Here is a 20,639-nt window from a genome sequence, read left to right as displayed (position 1 = left end):
GTAGAAATCGTAACCTTAACGTAGCACTTACTCGTCGTAAGATTCCTGCAACATGAGACGTTGCAGCCATGTAGGTCGGTACATTGAATGTACTGGCAAATTCACACCATAGGATAATGCTGAATAATAGCTATCTCTACATGCATATTTGGCTGGTGGAAAGCTCTAAGTTTATTTTTGCATAAAGCCAATTTTTCCCTACTGCAAAGGAATATATTTTATTTAACTACAAAGTTGGTTGATAAAACATTGAGAAGGTTCCTCCAACTCAATCCCAAAATAATAATCATTAACCCAATCAAATTAATTAAAATAAGTGTTGAGATCAACATCATAATTCAAGAACCAGATACTCAAGATGTCCATAACCGGGGACACGGCTAATCATGATTATTTTGTACATTCTGCAGAGGTTTGTGCACTTTTCCCCACAAGACTCGATCTCCTCCGTTGGATTTCTCGCACTACATGGTGTTTGAGAAACGGATGACCGAGACACAGTCTTCCATAAGCATTAACTCTAACCCTGGGTAGACCATACCAACCTACATCCCCTACATCTGCTAGTCTACCACTGGAAGAGGTCACACAACATACTCAACTATGCCAGAGCCCATAATGGCTTGTGGCTGCACACGAAAGTTTCTAGCATGAATAACTTTATGATCCCTTTGATCCTGGGTGGATTTCCATAGGGTGATCACATGGGTCCTCCGGGATCCCCTTGGGCAAACACTGGGTTCTCCAGGTGCCCGGGCAAACCACTGGGTGCTCCAGGGTGCCCCTACCATTCCAACCAGATGTGTATTAAAGTAGCCACCTTAAGTTAACCATTAATAATAACTCTCACATCTATCATGAATCACTCAAACCAAACCACGTCTACGAGCATAGCATAGCAGTATAAGCATAACATAGTAACTCCCAGGGGTTGAATGCAGGACAATAGGTTCCTACCTCATCAACTACTTCCCAATACCCACATGTTATCAAATCCTAACCATGCAATGTTTGAGGGTTGAAACTAATGCATAAAAACTGGGTATGAAAAGTATGATCAAAGTGTGAACTTGCCTCGTATTGTTAATGAAGATGATTCGCACTCATAACTCCTGATAGCTTTACTCGTCACACTCAGGTCAATCTATCGTAAGCAAGCAATAGTAACCACACATAAGCAATCATGCAAAAGAATCACAGAAAAGATCTCGGAAAACTTCGAAAACAAGCAATTCGCTCTTGCAACAGAAAACAATTTCTAACAGTACCAAAAATTGGGTGATTTTGGCCTTATCATAAAGTTTAGGTCAAGAGCTTCGATTTGCAAAAAGAATCAACTCAAACGGAGTTATAAAACTCAAGTTACGAACAAAAGAAGATTCAAATCAATTCTGTTTGAATTCAAATTTTAAAACTTTCAAAAACATGTTTAAGTTGTTTTACTGGATAGAGGGGATCATAACGAAGAAGTAGGCATTGGTTTCATTGGATTTGGATAAGCGAGTAAAAAGTAGTGATAGATTGAAGATTAGGGACTAATCTATAAATAAAATATTCACAGATGGGTACCTGACCGAAAATAAAAAGAAAAAGGAAAAATTCTACCGAACGAACATTTGCTGCCGAACGCTTAATAACGAAAATCGTTCGCTACAAAGGCTAAAACAATGAGCGTTCTCTAAATAATCCATATTCTTAACAGTGTCGGTCTTCTCAGATCCTCAAGAAAATTCCTCATGTGGGCTCTTCCGGTAGTAGCATAACCTTTTCCTCAATCCTTGGGTCGTCCTTTCATCTTGGCAAGGTTATACCATGACTGGGTCTTCTTAGCTGACGGGTCCGGCGCCAATACTAAACAGCTATCGATATCTCATGGTGGTCAACCATTTATGGTTTCTCCTGCAGGAAATGGGTCTGGGTTGAACCTCACCGTATGTCCTACGATTGGCAACAACTGCCTTGTACAAGGGAAAATTGTCATACCATTTTAAGGTTTAAACAAGGTTTTGATCGTCGTCTCTCTACTATAGGCAAGTCACTCGGATTTACCATCCCATATAGCAAGGCGAATAATAAGAGTAAGTCAGTATGGTGATCAATCCACCCCGCACCCAAATCATTACCTTGTATATGGTTTAGCGAATCTCACATTCTAACACTCGGTCATTGAGGGAGTCCTGGATTAGGGGGTGTCCGGATGGCCAGACTATACCTTCAGTCGGACTCCTGGACTATGAAGATACAAGATTGAAGACTTCGTCCCGTGTCCGGAAGGGACTTTCCTTGGCGTGGAAGGCAAGCTTGGCGATACGGATATGCAGATCTCCTACCATTGTAACGGACTTTGTGTAACCCTAACCCTCTCCTGTGTCTATATAAACCGGAGGGTTTTAGTCCGCAGGACAACATACACAACAACAATCATACCATAGGCTAGCTTCTAGGGTTTAGTCTCTCCGATCTCGTGGTAGATCTACTCTTGTACTACCCATATCATCAATATTAATCAAGCAGGACATAGGGTTTTACCTCCATCGAGAGGGCCCGAACCTGGGTAAAACTTCGTGTCCCCTGCCTCCTGTTACCATCCGTCCTAGACACACAGTTCGGGACCCCCTACCCGAGATCCGCCGGTTTTGACACCGACAGTCATCCTCACAAGCATGCAGAATTTCTCTTGTCGATGAACTAAGTTCAGATAAATCCATGGATTCTGCAAGCCAAACGAACATCTATCGTTTCTTCACTACTCTCAGGTTTTGCATTACTCCTATAGGATCGTCTGTCGGTAAACGCATATCCTCTTCTAGGGGTTTTCCTTCAGTAAGAGTGTGCTTGCTTCTTGGCAGGTCCTGGGGCCTGTGGGTTATGGCCCATCACTTGTAAACCTTCAATTCATCATCGGGGCAACTATTCATTATTCCAACATCCAGCTTCCTAGCATTTCTTAATTCCATCCAATTGTACTACCTCTCTTCCTTCTATTGGCACCAAACTAAGACGTGATTACTCAAACTTATCCTGGAGTTACAATTGCTCCCTATTTCCAACATTATTCCTCCTTTATATCCAGTAGTACTTCATCCCTTCATACTTCCCACATATGAAGATAAAACTCATACTTATTTTGTCCGAAATCCACTCCATGGAATATCCTTATCTTTTTTTTCTAGGGGTCAATGGTCCTCACAGGGTACTACCACCCTTAAAATGCTCCAATCTTCCATAGACCATATTTCTCATATCCTCGAAAATGGTCAAACATATTTCTTCATAAAATCCAAATCAGTACCAACAAAGCTAACTTTATTGATTCTCAAATTATTACAATCTCCTGCATTTCCATTACATGCTTCAATTCCTCGATAAAAGAAATGTTTCCACTACTACTACTATATTCTTCACAAACTCAACTATTTATAACAAGTCTTCTTCTCCTTGGGACAATCTCTGGCAAAGTGCCTCGCTTCATTACAACGGAAACATATTACTTCCGACAAGTCTCGTGGTTTCCTTTTGGGGCAACTGATGAAGTAGTGCCCTGACTCCTTGCACCTCAAACAGGTGATATGACTCAGGTCCTTCCTGGTATCCAATCTACTTCTCTTCCTGGACTTTTCCGTTCCAATCAGGGCTTCTATTTCCTGTGGGTCATACTCTACTTCCTCTGTCGGGAATTCTACTAGATCACCATTCAGACAATTTTGGGAGATGCGTCCTTCTCCACATGAATATCGAGACTTGGTGCAAGGTCTAATTGGTTCTTATTTAGGTGTGTCCTCCACCTCTTCCTTCATCACTGGTTCCTCAAAACTATCCCTGTGGGCTTCTTTCATTGCTTCATTCTTCGGCTGGATAGTTCTTTGAACCACGGGGTAAATGTGACACTGAGCAGGGTAGTGGGTAGTCCTTTCACATAAGAAACAAGTAATCTGCCTAGTTGTGCATTCTTTAGCTGGGTGACTTCCTTCGCAATTAGGGCATTCATCCTTGTGTTCTTTATGGGGTGTCCTATTTCTCCATAGAGCATGCATGCACAAGGTTTCTTCATATCACTTCCATAAGGCTTCAATTTCTGGGACACAAACCGAGACTTTGGCAAAGTCGGCTTAAATTCTTTCCAAGTGGTTACTCCTTGCCATCCATTGATGGTTTGGTACATCCTCCACCAAGTACCAGCACCTCTTTCAAAACACTGAAGAGCATGCTGGGTCATATCCTTTCCAGCTATAGGGTTATTCTCCATGTGATCCTACATGTTCTGAATCCATTGGTCCGTCTCCAATTAACTCATCAGTCCAAAAAATATAAGCTCATCTCCATTCATCCTCTATTGGGTCCAGGGGTTTGGGGTGAGATGAGGGAGATAGAGAGGGATACACACAATGCAAATAATAGTTTTGAAAAGACAGATTTTATTTGTTGCTATCGGAGAACATCAAACCAATGACAGCTCATAATCATCGCATCTAACGTAAGTACATAAGAGGGGTTTGGTCTTCTAAAGGTCAATGTCGCAAAACTCTTCAAGTCCTATTCATGTCTCCGATGGCTTCCTCCGATCTTGCTTGTCCTTCTCAAGTTCTTTTGCTAGTTCAGCTCTGCTGACGCGAAGTCTCTCGTGACATCCTTTAATATATTGGAGTTGCGTTCCAAACTTCGTGGTTTCAACATCCTTGGCATGAACCATGTCCCGTTGTCCTTCAGTTCCTGACGAATCTTTGGTGTCTCGAGGTTTTACTCCTCCAGCTTGGCTACTTCCAGCTTCTGGGTCCTAAGTTCTTCACAAAATACTTTGTCAAATACAGCTTCCTAAAGGTCCACCCTAAACTTCTTGATGAAATGCTCCAGATCCTGGTAATACAGCAGCTAAGATTAAAACTTCATCTTTCACTGACAGATGCTCCATCAGCCATCTACCATCCAATCCTTCCATGCATAAGCATGCTTAACTCAACACGGTGATAATAGCATAAGTGGGCGATAACATCATGGATAGCCGTGTTTCTTCCCTTGTCATTTCCATGAGATATCTTCCATAATTTATGTCTCTGCCTTAGGGTTTTCTTGACAAAAACTTTGAGTTTTTAACTCTCCATGTTCTGGTCTTTCTCCAATACGCCTACATCTCAGGTATTCATCAACTTCAATAGTCTGACAAATTCCATAAGGCTGGATCATAGGAAAAGTCTTTGTAGTGTTGCCTTTGGTTCAGGGTGAAGCTCTTCATCTAAAATGTGTAAGCCAGGGGTTCTTTGGTAAATAAATTTAGAAGGGCATGAGAATAACTTAAGTGGATCCTATTCAGAGCCTTCCAAGTCACTTCAATCTCGTAATTCTTCAGAGCCTTCAGATTCTCCTAGTCTTCGGAGTCTTCAACCATTATAGTTTGCATTATTATAATGCACGGTAAAATCCTCTTCATTCCAAAGTGGTCTTTGTTGTTCGATATCTTGTCCTTCTCGGAGTGTCTCATCAGTCGAATCTTCACATGGTCAAAAAGGGAAAGGGGGGTATAGTCTAACTAAAAGGAATATTTGATAAAACTCAGAAAGGAAGAGAGGTAAAAGATCCTTTTGAAAATAAGGTTTGAGAGAAAAATCTTTCCTATGGGCTTGCCAGTTTCTAGGGGTCACGTTCTACAGTCAACATGTGCTCTAATACAATCTTGTAGCGACCCGACCTCAGACGGTCAAGTCTCTGTGCTTAAGTGTCATCCCTGGATCATTATGCTGACACACATAGTACTCGAGGATTTATAACAGAGGTAAATCACATGTATAAATTAACGTAAATACTATTACCTCAATCCAAATAGCGGAAGTAACAACAAGGTTGTGGATTCCCATCAACACCAACGGCAAAGTTGAATGTAGAAATCATAACCCTAACATAGCACTTACTCGTTGTAAGATTCTGGCAACATGAGACATTGCAGCCATGTAGGCCAGTACATTGAATGTACTGGCAAATTCACACCATAGGATAATGCTGAATAATACCTATCTCTACCTGCATATTTGGCTGGTGGAAAACTCTAAGTTTATTTTTGCATAAAGCCAATTTTTCCTACTGTAAAGGAATATATTTTATTTAACTACAAAGTTGGTTTATAAAACATTGAGAAGGTTCCTCCAACTCAATCCCAAAATAATAATCATTAACCCAATCAAATTAATTAAAATAAGTGTTGAGATCAACATGATAATTCAAGAACCAGATACTCAAGATGTCCATAACCAGGGACACGGCTAATCATGATTAGTTTGTACACTCTGCAGAGGTTTGTGCACTTTTCCCCATAAGACTCTATCTCCTCCGTTGGATTTCTCGCACTACATGGTGTTTGAGAAACGGATGACCGAGACACAGTCTTCCATAAGCATTAACTCTAACCCTGGGTAGACCGTACCAACCTACATCCCCTACATCTGCTAGTCTACCACTGGAAGAGGTCACACAACATACTCAACTATGCCAGAGCCCATAATGACTTGTGGCTGCACACGGAAGTTTCTAGCATGAATAATCTTATGATCCCTTTGAGCCTGGGTGGCATTCCATAGGGTGATCACACGGGTCCTCCGGGATACCCTTGGGAAAACACTGGGTTCTCCAGGTGCCCGAGCAAACCACTGGGTGCTCCAGGGAGCCCCTACCATTCCACCCAAATGTGTATTAAAGTAGCCACCTTAAGTTAACCATTAATAATAACTCTCACATCTGTCATGAATCACTCAAACCAAACCACGTCTACGAGCATAGCATAGCAGTATAAGCATAACGTAGTATCTCCCAGGGGTTGAATGTAGGACAATAGGTTCCTACCTCATCAACTACTTCCCAATACCCACATGTTATCAAATCCTAACCATGCAATGTTTGAGGGTTGAAACTAATGCATAAAAACTGGGTATGAAAAGTATGATCAAAGTGTGAACTTGCCTCGTACTGTTGATGAAGATGATTCACACTCATAACTCCTGATAGCTCTACTCGTCACACTCCGGTCAATCTATCGTAAGCAAGCAATAGTAACCACACATAAGCAATCATGCAAAAGAATCGAAGAAAGTTCTCGAAAATCTTCAAAAACAAGCCATTCGCTCTTGCAACAGAAAACAATTTCTAATAGTACCAAAATTGGGTGAATTTGGCCTTATCAGAAAGTTTAGGTCAAGAGTTTCGATTTGCAAAAAGAATCAACTCAAACGGAGTTATAAAACTCAAGTTACAAACAAAAGAAGATTCAAATCAATTCTGTTTGAATTCAAATTTTAAAACTTTCAAAAACATGTTTAAGTTGTTTTACTGGATAGAGGGGATCATAACAAAGAAGTAGGCATTGGTTTCGTTGGATTTGGATGAACGAGTAAAAAGTAGTGATAGATTGAAGATTAGGGACTAATTTGTAAAAAATATATTCACGGATGGGTCCCTGGCCGAAAATAAAAAGAAAAATGAAAAATTCTACCGAATGAACGTTCGCTGCCGACCGCTTAATAATGAAAATCGTTCGCTACAAAGGCTAAAACAACGAACGTTCTCTAAATAATCTAATCAAAAAATAAAATCGGCTAAACGAAGAAAACCTAAAAGAATAAACCGGACCGGGCGGTTTATTACCGGTTCGGTGGTCCGGCGAGGAAAAACCATCGGCGGTGGTGACGGTTGGCGGCAGTGGCGGGCTCTGGCGAGATTTGGCGGGGCGGGCGGCGGAGCGCGGCAGCAGCGACGCGAGCAGGCGGCGGCGTGGCTCGGTGCAGGCGACGGCAGAACGGCGCACCAGGCGGCGTCAGCGGCAGTGGCTTTGCAGCAGTGGCGGTGGGATCTGCGGCGGCGGCGGGATCTACGGCGGCGACGCGATGCGGGAGGGGCGGCGATGCGAGCAGAGAGAAAGGCGGGGCCCGGGGCTCCGGATTTATAAGAGGGGAGGGCATGTGCTGGCGTGGCGGAGGGGCAAGGGTGGCACGGGGAGTCCGGGCGGCGTACGGCGGCGGCAACGTAGTCCGGCGCGCGCACGCGAGGTAGGTGGCGGCGTCCTGGGCCGGCTGGGCCTTCGGCCCAGGTCGGTCCGTGGGGAAGGTTTTTTTTACATTTTTTCAGACAACAAAAAATAACAAAAACCAAAATTAAAAAATTAAAAAAATTATATAGGCATATACTATATCAAAATTTTTAGAAAAAGATTTCCTACGACATGAACATTTTTCTAGCTCCAAATAAAATCTACAAAAATTCAAATAAAGCAAAGAGTGCTACTGCCACAATAAAACCTCATAAAAAATCATTCTAAAAATACCAAAATGATTTCAAAATTATCTCTCTCTCCAATTTTCTGATGTAGGGAATCATTTTACCCTAATTTTTGTATATTTTATTTTTGGAGAAAAATAATTTGAATAAAAATCCAAATAACTCCAATTTGAAATAATTTCAAAAGGACTTCAAATTTGTTCCTTTTAAACTGCCAACTCATATTTCATATGTTTGAAGAATTCATTTTATCTTCTCTCATGAAAATCATTGAGTTGCTTAAAGTTTTTCAATTTGAAATAGTTCCTAATGGAAATTCAAATATTTTCAAAAACCCTTTTCATTTATTTAAATGGAAGAAGTCATGTCATCTACTCTCGAGGGTTTCATGGTGAAAAGTATTTAAATTCACGGAAATCATAAATGCAAGATGAAAGTTTGGGAAAGTCCTTTTATTCCCTCTCATTTAACTTTCAAAAAGTTTCGAATTTCACTCAATTTCATGCAATCAATCAAACAATCAATCAAATCTATCTATTTTAATATAACATTCCAAAATTTAGAATTTTGGGATGTTACAATTATTGAATCTCTAAAGTCTATCCATGTCACCATGAATAAAAGTAGAGAAAGAATCGATTGGATAAGAGCTAAGCTTGAATTCCTAGAAAAAGCGCTCGCACTCAGGTTTTATCATAATGATGGTGAAGATATTAAAATGATTGGTGTGACACCTATTGAAAAATTGTTTAGTAATATAAAAATTAATGAAAAGGGGACTGGAGATGAGTCACATTTATCTAGAAGGCGTCCCAATTGTTCGAAGGGTGACGATCTTAATGATAAAAACAACAAAAGTGGGTTTGAAGAGGTCAAAACTTTGGACAGTGATGTGCCCACCACTTTGAAATACAAGGACTTTAATTATGGTAATTGTTCTTTCATTGAATGTATTTCTTTGTTGCAATCCATGATTAATTCACCTAATGCTAATGAATAAAATAAACCCTTTACTAAACATATTGTAGAAGCAATGATTAAAGCTCATGAAGAAAAACTAGAACTGACGTATCTATATCAAGGAAATTACATGATGAATAGGAACCTACTATTAAAGTTAAGTTTAAAGATTATGAATGTAATTCTTTGTGTGATCTAGGTGCTAGCATATCTACTATACCAAAATCTTTACGTGGCGTACTAGGTCTCACTAATATGGATGAATGTTCCCTCAACTTACATTTAGTGTCTTCAACTATTCAAAACCATTGGGTAGGATAAATAATCTCCTCGTACTTGCTAATAGAAATTGTGTACCAGTGGACTTTATTGTCCTAGATATTGAATGCAATCCATCACTTTGTAGGTGATAACCCACAAGTATAGGGGATCAATTGTAGCTTTATTGATAAATAACAGTGTCGAACCCAATGAGGTGCTAAAGGTAGGATATATTTTCCCTTCAAGTTCTATCGACCACCAATACAACTCCATGAACACTTAACTTTTGATTTACCTAGAACAAGTATGAAACTATTTTGTAGGTGTAGATATCAATTTGCAAGGATAAAACTAGATGTACTTAGTGATGATCAAACTACAAGTAAGTTTTGCAAGATAATAAAGTAAGTTGTTTAGTAGAAAGCTTTTTGTAACACCAGAGAAAGATTTGTCCCTAGGAAATCGATAACTAGACCGACAATCATTATTGCAATTTATATGAGGGAGAGGAATGAGCTAACATACGTTTCGTACTTGGATCATATGCACTTATGGTTGGAACTCTAGAAAGCATCCGCAACTACGAAATCTCATTAAGGTAAACCCAACCATAGCATTAAGTATCAAGTCCTATTTACTCCCAAACACAACAACCCCTTACTCGGGCATAAGCTTCTGTCACTCTAGCCACCCACTATAAGCAAATCGTGAATGTATTGCAAAACCCTACAGTGGTAATCCCACACACTTGCGCGACATGGAGGGCATCGTAGGACATCACCAAAATAAAACATACAACTCAAACCAATCACAATCATCAATCAAACCATATGACAAAATGAATCTACTCAAACATCATAGGATGGCAACACATCATTGGATAATAATGTGTAGCATAAAGCACCATGTTTAAGTAGATATTACCACAGGGAGAAGTGGTGTTACACGGCTGCATAGGGGGGAGAGAGTTGGTGATGACGGTGGAGAAGTTGTTGGTGTAGATCACCGTCACGATGATGGCCCTGTCGGCATTCTGGCGCAACCAGGGGTGAGGGGGAGAGCCTCCTCCTTCTTCTTCTTCCTTGGCCGCCCCCGTAGATGGGAGGAGAGTTTCCCCTCTGTTGCATGGATGCCATGGCGGCGGGGGGGGGGGAGCCCCTCCGAGATTGGATTTCTCTTTCTGTTTCTCTTTTGTTTTGATGTGACGCCCCCGATTTGACCGTACACTAATCATACACGCAAACATGTACGATCAAGATCAGGGACTCACGGGAAGATATCACAACACAACTCTACAAATAAAATAGGTCATACAAGCATCATATTACAAGCCAGGGACCTCGAGGGCTCGAATACAAGAGCTCGATCATAGTCGAGTCAGCGGAAGCAACAATATCTGAGTACAGATATAAGTTAAACAAGTTTGCCTTAAGAAGGCTAGCACAAACTGGGATACAGATCGAAAGAGGCGCAGGCCTCCTGCCTGGGATCCTCCTAAACTACTCCTGGTCGTTGTCAGCAGGCTGCACGTAGTAGTAGGCACCTCCCGAGTAGTAGTAGTCGTCGTCGACGGTGGCATCTGGCTCCTCGGCTCCAACGTCTAGTCTCAACAATCGGGTACAGGAAGGGGGAAAAGAGGGAGCAAAGCAACCATGAGTACTCATCCAAAGTACTTGCAAGCAAGGAGCTACACTACATATGTATGCATTGGTATCAAATGGAATAAGGGTATCATATGTGGACTGAACTGCAGAATGCCGGAATAAGAGGGGGATAGCTAGTCCTTTCGAAGACTACGCTTCTGGTAACCTCCATCTTGCAGCAGGAGAGGAGAGTAGATGTTAAGTTCACCAAGTAGTATCGTGTAGCAATATCCTAACCGATGATCCTCCCCTCGTCGCCCTGTGAGAGAGCGATCACCGGTTGTATCTGGCACTTGGAAGGGTGCATTTTATTAAGTATCCAGTTCTAGTTGTCATAAGGTCAAGGTACAACTCCAAGTCGTCCTGTTACCGAAGATCGCGGGTATTCGAATAGATTAACTTCCCTGCAGGGGTGCACCACATTTCCCAACACGCTCGATCCCCTTTGTCCGGACACACTTTCCTGGGTCATGCCTGGCCTCGGAAGATCAACATGTCGCAGCCCTACCTAGGCACAACAAGGAGGTCAGCACGCCGGTCTAAATCCTATGGCGCAGGGGTCTGGGCCCATCGCCCATTGCACACCTGCACGTTGCGTACGCGGCCGGTGAGCAGACCTAGCCTCCCTTATACAAGAGCAGGCATTCCAGTCCAACCCGGCCCATGCCGCTCAGTCGCTGACGTCACGAAGGCTTCGGCTGATACCACGACGTCGAGTGCCCATAACTGTCCCCGCGTAGATGGTTAGTGCATATAGGCCAGTAGCCAGACTCAGATCAAATACCAAGATCTCGTTAAGCATGTTATTTTGAAATAACCGCGAACGTCGATCAGGGCCAGGCCCACCTCTCTCCTAGGTGGTCTCAACCTGCCCTGTTGCTTCACCACAAAGATCCACACAGAGGGCCGTCGGGAAAGTATGTCCTTCCAGCCCGCAATTCGTGAATCAACCACGGGTACTCCTCGAGCCAACCCGACTTTAGTCATCACATGTATCATGTATAAAGTATAAAGTATATACCCATGATCACCTCCCGAGTGATCACGGACCGATAGTATAGCATGGCAGACGGACAAGAATGTAGGGCGACTGATGATAAACTAGCATCCTATACTAAGCATTAGGATTGCAGGTAAGGTATCAACAGCTGGAGCAACAATGACAGGCTATGCATCAGAAGAGGATTAACGGAAAGCAGTAACATGCTACACTACTCTAATGCAAGCAGTAGAGAGAAGAATAGGTGATATCTGGTGATCAAAGGGGGGCTTGCCTGGTTGCTCAGACAAGAAGGAGGGGTCGTCGACACCGAAGTCGAACTCTGTGGCATCAGCGCCGGTCTCGGGGTCTACCGGGGAAGAAGAGATGGAAGAAACAGTAAATACGGAGAAGACAAAGCATCACAAAACATAACAAGGTAATACGCGATGCTAGGTATGCCCTAATGCGGTAGGAGGTGATACCGACGAAAAGGGGGAAACAACCGGGAAAGTATTCCCGGTGTTTCGCGTTTTCGGGCAGAGATACCGGAGGGGGAAAACTTGCGAGTTCGATAGGTTAGGAATGTGTGGCGGACGAACGGGCTGCGTATCCGGATTTGTCCCGTCGCTCTGAGAAACTTTCATGTTGAAAATAATTTAATCCGAGTTACGTATTAAAAGATATGATTTTCTAAAGATTTTATTAATTTCTGGAATTTAATTAATTATTTAATTTAATTCAAAAATGGAGTTATGACATCAGCATGATGTCATGCTAACGTCAGCAGTCAACAGGGGTTGACTGGTCAACCTGACCAGTGGGTCCCATCGGTCAGTGACACATTTTAATTAACCTAATTAGTATTAATTATGGGGTGGGCCCACTATCATTGATTGATCAACTAATTACCTAACAGTTTAATTAGTTTAGTTATTTGACTAGTTTAATTAATCAAAATTAATTCTTAATTAATTAATTTCATTACTATATTTTTTATTGTTTTTATTATTATTATTATTAAAAACGTTCTTTGGGCGGGGCCCATGTGTCATAGGCCCAGGGGGCTTAACGGGCGCACGGGTAAACGGGCGATGGGCACGTCCGCTGCCCAGACCACACGAGCGCACGCCCAGGGCCGTGACAACGGCCACTACAGGGTCGGGCACGCGCCGGCCGGCGAGCAAGGGGTCGCGGGCAAGGAGCAACAGCACCGGGGAAAACGGGGCGCGAGCGGGTGGCCGAGTACGGCAGAGCAACATGGTAGGGGACGGGCAGCACGGCGGGACGAAGGCGGTGGCCGGAGCGAGCAACCGCAGGGGAGCCGGGGCGGGCTCGCCACTCGAGGCGCGACTGGCTGCAGGCAGCAGAGCACGCGAGGGGGGAGGAGCGTGGGGCAAGGGGAACCGGAGCGGGGCGAGGCGCGCGGTATGGGGCGCCAGCGGGGTGCCGGACCAAGCGCGGCAAGCGGTGACTGTGCGGGGCAGAGGGAGTGCGAGGAGATGGAGAAGCTCACAGGGGCTGTAGGGTTCGGGGGCAGCGGTGCTTGGGGAGGGAGGCGAGGAGGCAACGCGAAGTTCGGCGACAGCGGTGGTGGCGCTCGACGACGGCGTAGTGGCGCTCGTCGATGGCGTCGGTGAAGGGAGGGCGTCGGGCTCGTTGCCCCTTCCCGATCCATATCGGGTCGGGGAACAGGTGCGAGAGGGGAGGCGAGGCAACGACGAAGGGGAGGAGATCCGGCGACGGGGCTTGACGTGGGCGACGGGGAGGGCGGCGGGCAGCGGCGCAGCAATGGGGTCGACCCCGATCCAGATCGGATCGGGGGAGGAGAGCGTAGTGGGGGAGTGGGGGTTACGGGTTAGGGTTTCTGGATAGTGGTGGGGCGGTTAGTAGGCGCGGCTGGGCCAGCCGAAGTGGCCAACTGGGCCGGCAGGTTGGGTCGGTTGGCCCCCGGTGGGGGGGGGGGGGGTTCTTCTATATTTTTTTTGTTCTTTGTTAGTTTTGTTTCTGTTTTTATATTTTCTTTTCTTTCTTATAAGTAGTTTCTTTTATTTTTAGTTTTATATAAAAATTACCACTGGTGCCTAAATTTGTATCTATCAACAAATTACTATGAGATTAATTCTTAACCCATAATAAAATAGTTTTAGCATTTTATAAATTCAATAGGCATTTGTTTAATTGTTTTCACTACTGTTTTAATTGTTTTAGAGCCTTTAAACATTTTATCAAAGTTTGGTTTCTCCACCATAATTACTTCCGATTTATTTGGCACAACACGAACATTTTAGTTTTGATATTTGAGAATTTTACTGGTTGCCTATATTTTGAATTTTAATTTGAATCAGTTTTTGAACTAGCTCGAGTTTATCAACAGTAACCGAGGTGACGTGGCACCATTAGCAGAGGTTTACTGTAACTTGATTATCCGGTCGTCACATTTGCGTTCCTGTTTTATGGACCTTCACCGTTCCTTAAATTCCCAAAGATCCGTAACTCCGACTGGGCTGAATTTTTAACACAATTTTTATCTGGATATTAGCTTTCTTGCAGCCGAAGAAGGGCACCAACCTCCTTACAGGGGACCCACAAGCCTACCCAGTTAGCCCATGGTAGGGGGCGCACCGTCTGAGCTTGTGGCCCCCTCGGGCATCGTCTCGCGTTGATTCCTTTTCCCAAAAATCACATATATACCAAAATATATCTCCATAAATTGTTTATCGTGTTTGGACATCATTTGATATGGATATTCTGCGAAACAAAAAACATGCAATAAACAGGAACTAGCACTGGGCACTGGATCAATATGTTAGTCCCAAAAATAATATAAAATGTTACCAAAAGTATATGAAAGTTGTAGAATATTGGCATGAAACAATCAAAATTATAGATACGACAGAGACGTATCACCATCCCCAAGCTTAATTGTCGCTCGTCGTCGAGTAGGTAAATGATAAAAAAAGATAATTTTTTTATGTGGAATGCTACCTAGCATAATCTTTGTCATATAATCTAATCATGGCATGAATATTAAGACACGAGTGATTCAAAAAATAGTCTATAATTTGATATGAAGACATCAATACTCAGGCATCCCAACAAATAATCATGTCTTTCAAAATATCAATAGTAAAGAACGTTATCCCTACAAAATCATATAGACTTGTCATGCTCCATTGTCTTAACACAAAGTATTTATCATGCACAACCCCGACGACAAGTTGAGCAATTGGTTCTTACTTTTTAATGTGTTTCAGCTTTTTCAACCCCCACGCAATACATGAGCGCAAGCCATGGATATAACATTATGGGAGGAATAGAGTACGATGGTAGAGATAATATGGATAAGACAAAAAAGGAGAAAGTCTCACATCAACGATGCTAATCAACGGGCTATGGAGACGCCCATCAACTGATGTCAATGCGAGGAGTAGGGATTTTTTTTGAATATTTACTGTAGGGTAAAAACCCCACAGCCCTTTATTGCAGTCTCAAAAGAGGCAAACTGTACAGAGAAAGAAAAAAAAGATTACAACCCTAAACTAAAGGTTAAGAAGAACTTACAATTAACTAAGGGAGTTAACCCAATCTACAAGCCTAGACTTAGAGCTATCCTTAAACCTATGTGACAGGAGAAGAATATCATGTACAAAACTGCCCCTCCAGGCAGCAAAAGTAGCCTGAACTCCCCTGAAAGTTCTCCCATTTCTCAGAATCCAGATATTCCAAGCAGCTGTGAGCATAACTTCAAAGAAGAAAGGATGCCCAAATCTCTGCCTTGCTTGAGATATACTTTGCTGAATAGTAGAACCATGTGACCAATCGATCTACAGGTAGTTCCAAACCCTGGCACTGAAATTACAACCAAAGAAAAGATGAGCCCTGTCCTCCCAAACATAGGCATTACAGATGACACATTGATTATCAGCCGTAGGGGACCTCCAGTGCCTGAAGACCAGCATGTCCTTAGTGTTGAGCCTGTCAAAAAATGGAAGCCAGCCAAAAACCTTGATTTTCATAGTACACCTGCTCTGCCAAAGCCACTTACAAGGTTGAATAGTTGGGAGGTGTGTATGCATGATGTCATAGAAGCTCTTTGCAGAGAACTGTCTAGATTTACTGGGCCAAATCCAAACATTAGGCAATGTTGGATCTCTCTGGAGATTGAACATCCATTCTTCCAAGGTTTCCAGTTCTGTAGCTGCCTGCTGAGAGATTGGCAGATGAAACATGGAGAACAAATCCTGAGTTTGTAAGAACTCCCTGACAGAAACCTTATCATCAAAGACAAAAGAGAAAAGCATTGGTAATCTGAGGCTAAGTGGCCTTGAAGAGCCACCTACATGCCAAGCATCCACCCAAAAGAGAGCAGAATCACCCATATTAATTTGCACTGAAGCAATTGACCTATATGTGTCAGAAAGCTTGAGAATGTCTTTCCACCAAAAGGAGCCAGTTAGGACTGTTGCATGGGGCACTACTCCATCATAATAACTATCCCAAATCAGTTGTACCCAAGGAACCTGCTGCTTGTTGTAGAACTTATGCATTTGTTTGAGAAGCAGACCTTGGTTCTGAACATTGAGGTTTAGGATGCCAAGACCTCCCTTATCCTTTGGCCTACAAACTAAATCCCAGGCAGCTAGGGATTGCTTAGGCACATCGGAATTTCCTCTCCACAAGCACTGCCTGAAAATCCTATCCAACTGTTTGATAATACCAGGTGGGATATGCAAGCTGCAGAGGAAGTATATGGGCATTGAAGTAAGCACAGATGTGAGCAATTGCAACCTGGATCCTTGGTTGAGCATGGCAGAGCTAACAGATAATATTCTTTCAACACTATCCACTAGGGGCATGAAATCAATGATTCTAGGTCTTGTAGTACCAAGTGGCAAACCCAGATATGTGAAAGGTAACTGCTCCAGCTTACATCCCCGAATGGAAGACAATCTCTGTGCCTCAGTGTGATCAACATTGAGTGGCACCATTGATGATTTTGCAAAATTAAACTTTAGGCCAGTAGACTGTTGAAAAATATGGAGCATGTTCTTAAGAGCTACCAACTGATCCTCAACTGCAGAAAGGATAACTATTGTGCCATCTGCATACTGAATGATAGGAAAATCAGGGTCCTGAGATGGGATTGGGAGTGTTAGAACTCCCTTAGCCAGCATGTCATTGACCACTGATTGAAGTAAATCAGCAGCTATGACAAATAAAAGAGGGGATAATGGATCCCCCTGCCTGACCCCACACTTACATTTGAACTGTTTGCCAGGCACCCCATTAAGCAATACAGATGATGATCCTGAGGAGAGAATCTCTTTAATCCAAGAAATCCATTTGGCATCAAAACCTTTGTGCTGAAGAACTTGCAAGATGAGGTCATGCTCCACTATGTCAAAAGCTTTAGCAAAATCCAATTTCAAAATGATAATTGGCCTTTTTGATTGGTCGCATTAATGTATATATTCAAAAGCCCAAGCCAAGCAGTCCTGGATGGCTCTGCTCTTCAGAAACACATATTGATTCTTATGGATGCATTGCAGAATTACCTTCTGAAGTCTATTTGCCAAAAGCTTAGTGAGGAACTTGAGGCATGTGTTAGTGAGAGAGATTGGTCTAAAATCCTCAGGTCCTTCAGGAGATAACATCTTTGGAATTAAGGTAATAAGGGATCCATTAATATTTTCCAAAGATAGCCTCCCTTCATAAAACACCTGAATGAGAGCCAAAAATCCTTCTCAATGATGGGCCAACACTTCTTAACAAAAAGATCATTAAAACCATCTGGCCTAGGAGCTCGATCAGTCGGCAACTCCTTAAGGATAGTGTTGATTTCTTCAGCAGAAAACGGTTCAGACAGAGTGCTAAGGCCATCAACGGGTTGAATAAGAGCTGGCAAATCAAAGCCCATATCGATACCTTGGGCCTGGCCCATTCTGTTTTTAAAAGAGGACCAAAGGATTCCCACCATTTGAGAATGATCAGAAACTGGGTTAGCACCTGCAACAGAGAGGCTTGCAATCGTATTCCTGCGCAGACGTTCAGAAGTCATTGCATGAAAAAACTTAGAATTCTCCTCTCCCACCTTAATATAACGGATTGTACACCTCTGCTTCCAATAAATGTAGTGGATGCGAAGCAGATTCTCATGGTGTAATTTAACAATCTTTCGAAAGTTAAATTCAGGTGTGGGGAGAGGCCGCAATTCTTCCAGGTTATTAAAGAATAAAATTACTCGGGAGCAATCCATTGTGAGTCGTTTTAGGAACGACACGTTCTTGCTCCAAGCCTTGAGGGCAGAACGCATGCCCTTAAACTTTGTTGTCAGGACTGCAGAAGGAGACAAATCAGCAAACACTGGCTGGTTCCAAGAAAGCTTGACATAGTCCAAAAACCCTGGCATGTCCACCCAGTAATTCTCAAACCTGAAGACTCTGGATTTAGGTATATTGGTGTCAATTGAAACCATGCAGGGACATGATCAGACGACGTTTTTGCCAGGGGTAGAACGACAGTGTTGGGATAAATAGAAATCCAGTCTGAGGTGGTAAAAAACCAATCAAGCTGTCCAAGCAATGGCTGCTCTTGCATATTGGACCAAGTAAAGCTTCTGTCCTTTAATGGCAATTCTAGCAAACCCAAATGGCCAATAATCTCATTAAAGAGGAAAATGTCATGCGACAAATGCACTAGGAGCTATAAGTGTATGAAAGCTCAAACTGAGAACAAAGTGGGTGTGCATCCAACTTGCTTGCTTGCTCAGGCCTTTGTTCTCAAACTGATAACAAAGGGAGAAGATAGTCTCGCATCAACTAGGCGTATCAATGGGCTATGGAGATGCCCATCAATAGATATCAATGTGAGTGAGTAGGGATTGCCATGCAACGGATGCACTAGAGCTATAAGTATATGAAAGCTCAACAAAAGAAACTAAGTGGGTGTGCATCCAACTTGCTTGCTCATGAAGACCTAGGGTAATTTGAGGAAGCCCATCATTGGAATATACAAGCCAAGTTCTATAATGAAAATTCCCACTAGTATATCAAAGTGACAACATAGGAGGCTGTCTATATGAAAAACATGGTGCTATTTTGAGGCACAAGTGTGGAAAAGGATAGTAACATTTCCCCTTCTCTCTTTTTCTCTATTTTTTGTTTTCTCCTTTTTTCTCTCTTTTTTTCTTTTTTTGTTGGGCTCTTTTTGGCCTCTTAGTTTTTCATTTTTTTTCCGGAGTCTCATCCCGACTTGTGGGGGAATCATAGTCTCCATCATCGTTTCCTCACTGGGACAATGCTCTAATAATGATGATCATCACACTTCTATTTATTTACAACTCGATATCTAGAACAATATGACTCTATATGAATGCCTCCGGCAGTGTCTCAGGATCCGCAATGATGTTAGCGTAACATGTATAATAATGATGAACGGTTGTTGAGCCACAAATACTATGTCATCTATATGATCATGCAAAGTAATATGACGATGAATGCTCAAGTCATGTATATGACGATGATGGAAGTTGCATGGAAAATATCTCAGAATGGCAATGGAAATGCTATGATATGTAGGTATGGTTGTTGTTCTAAGGAAGATATAAAGAGGCTTACGTGTGATAGAGCATATCATATCACGGGGTTTAGATGCACCGATGAAGTTTCCACCACATCTCGATGTGAGAAAGGGCAATGCAAGGTATCGAAGAGGCTAGCAAGTTGTGGAAAGGTGAGAGTCCATATAATCCATGGACTCACATTAGCCATAAAGAACTCACATACTTATTGCGGAATTTTATTAGCCCTCGAAGCAAAGTACTACTAGGCATGCCCCAAGGGGGTAGGTTGGTAGGAAAATATCGTCGCTTGTCCCTAGCCGCCACTCATAAGGAAGACAATCAATAATAAACCATGTTCCAACTTCTTAGCATAACGAGAGACTATACGTGCATGCTTCGGCAATCACAAACCTTAACACTAATATTCTTACTAAACCACAATCATTCAATAGTACCTCCCACATATCACCATCTCTATATCACAAAACCATTGCAAGGAATCAAACATATCATATTCAGTGATCTACAAGTTTTATGTAGGATTTTATGACTAACCATGTGAGTGACCAATTCTTGTTGGCTCTCTAAGTAGATATAAGTGAAGGATGAGAGTTTAATTCTTTCTTCAAAAGATTTTCACATGCTTTGACAAATATAAGTGAAGCAAAAGAGCATTGATTGCTCCCTGACTATAGCGCCAGAAAGCTCCTGTCTGCTAGGACTACGTCGGTATTTCCCCAAAGAGGAAGGGATGATGTAGCACAGCGAAGTTAGGTATTTCCCTCAGTGAAGAAACCAAGGTTATCGAACCAGTGGGAGAACCAAGCAACACAATGTAAACAACACCTGCAGACAAATAACAACTCCTCGCAACCCGACGTGTTAAAGGGGTTGTCAATCCCTTTCGGGTAATGATGCCAGAAACTTGTAATAGATTGAAATAATAGATCGTAAATAGAATAAAGTGCAGCAAAGT

The sequence above is a fragment of the Triticum urartu genome, chromosome 2, assembly GCF_003073215.2.
Source record: "Triticum urartu cultivar G1812 chromosome 2, Tu2.1, whole genome shotgun sequence".
NCBI classification, from domain to species: domain Eukaryota; kingdom Viridiplantae; phylum Streptophyta; class Magnoliopsida; order Poales; family Poaceae; genus Triticum; species Triticum urartu.
Note: the sequence above shows the minus strand (reverse complement) of the source record.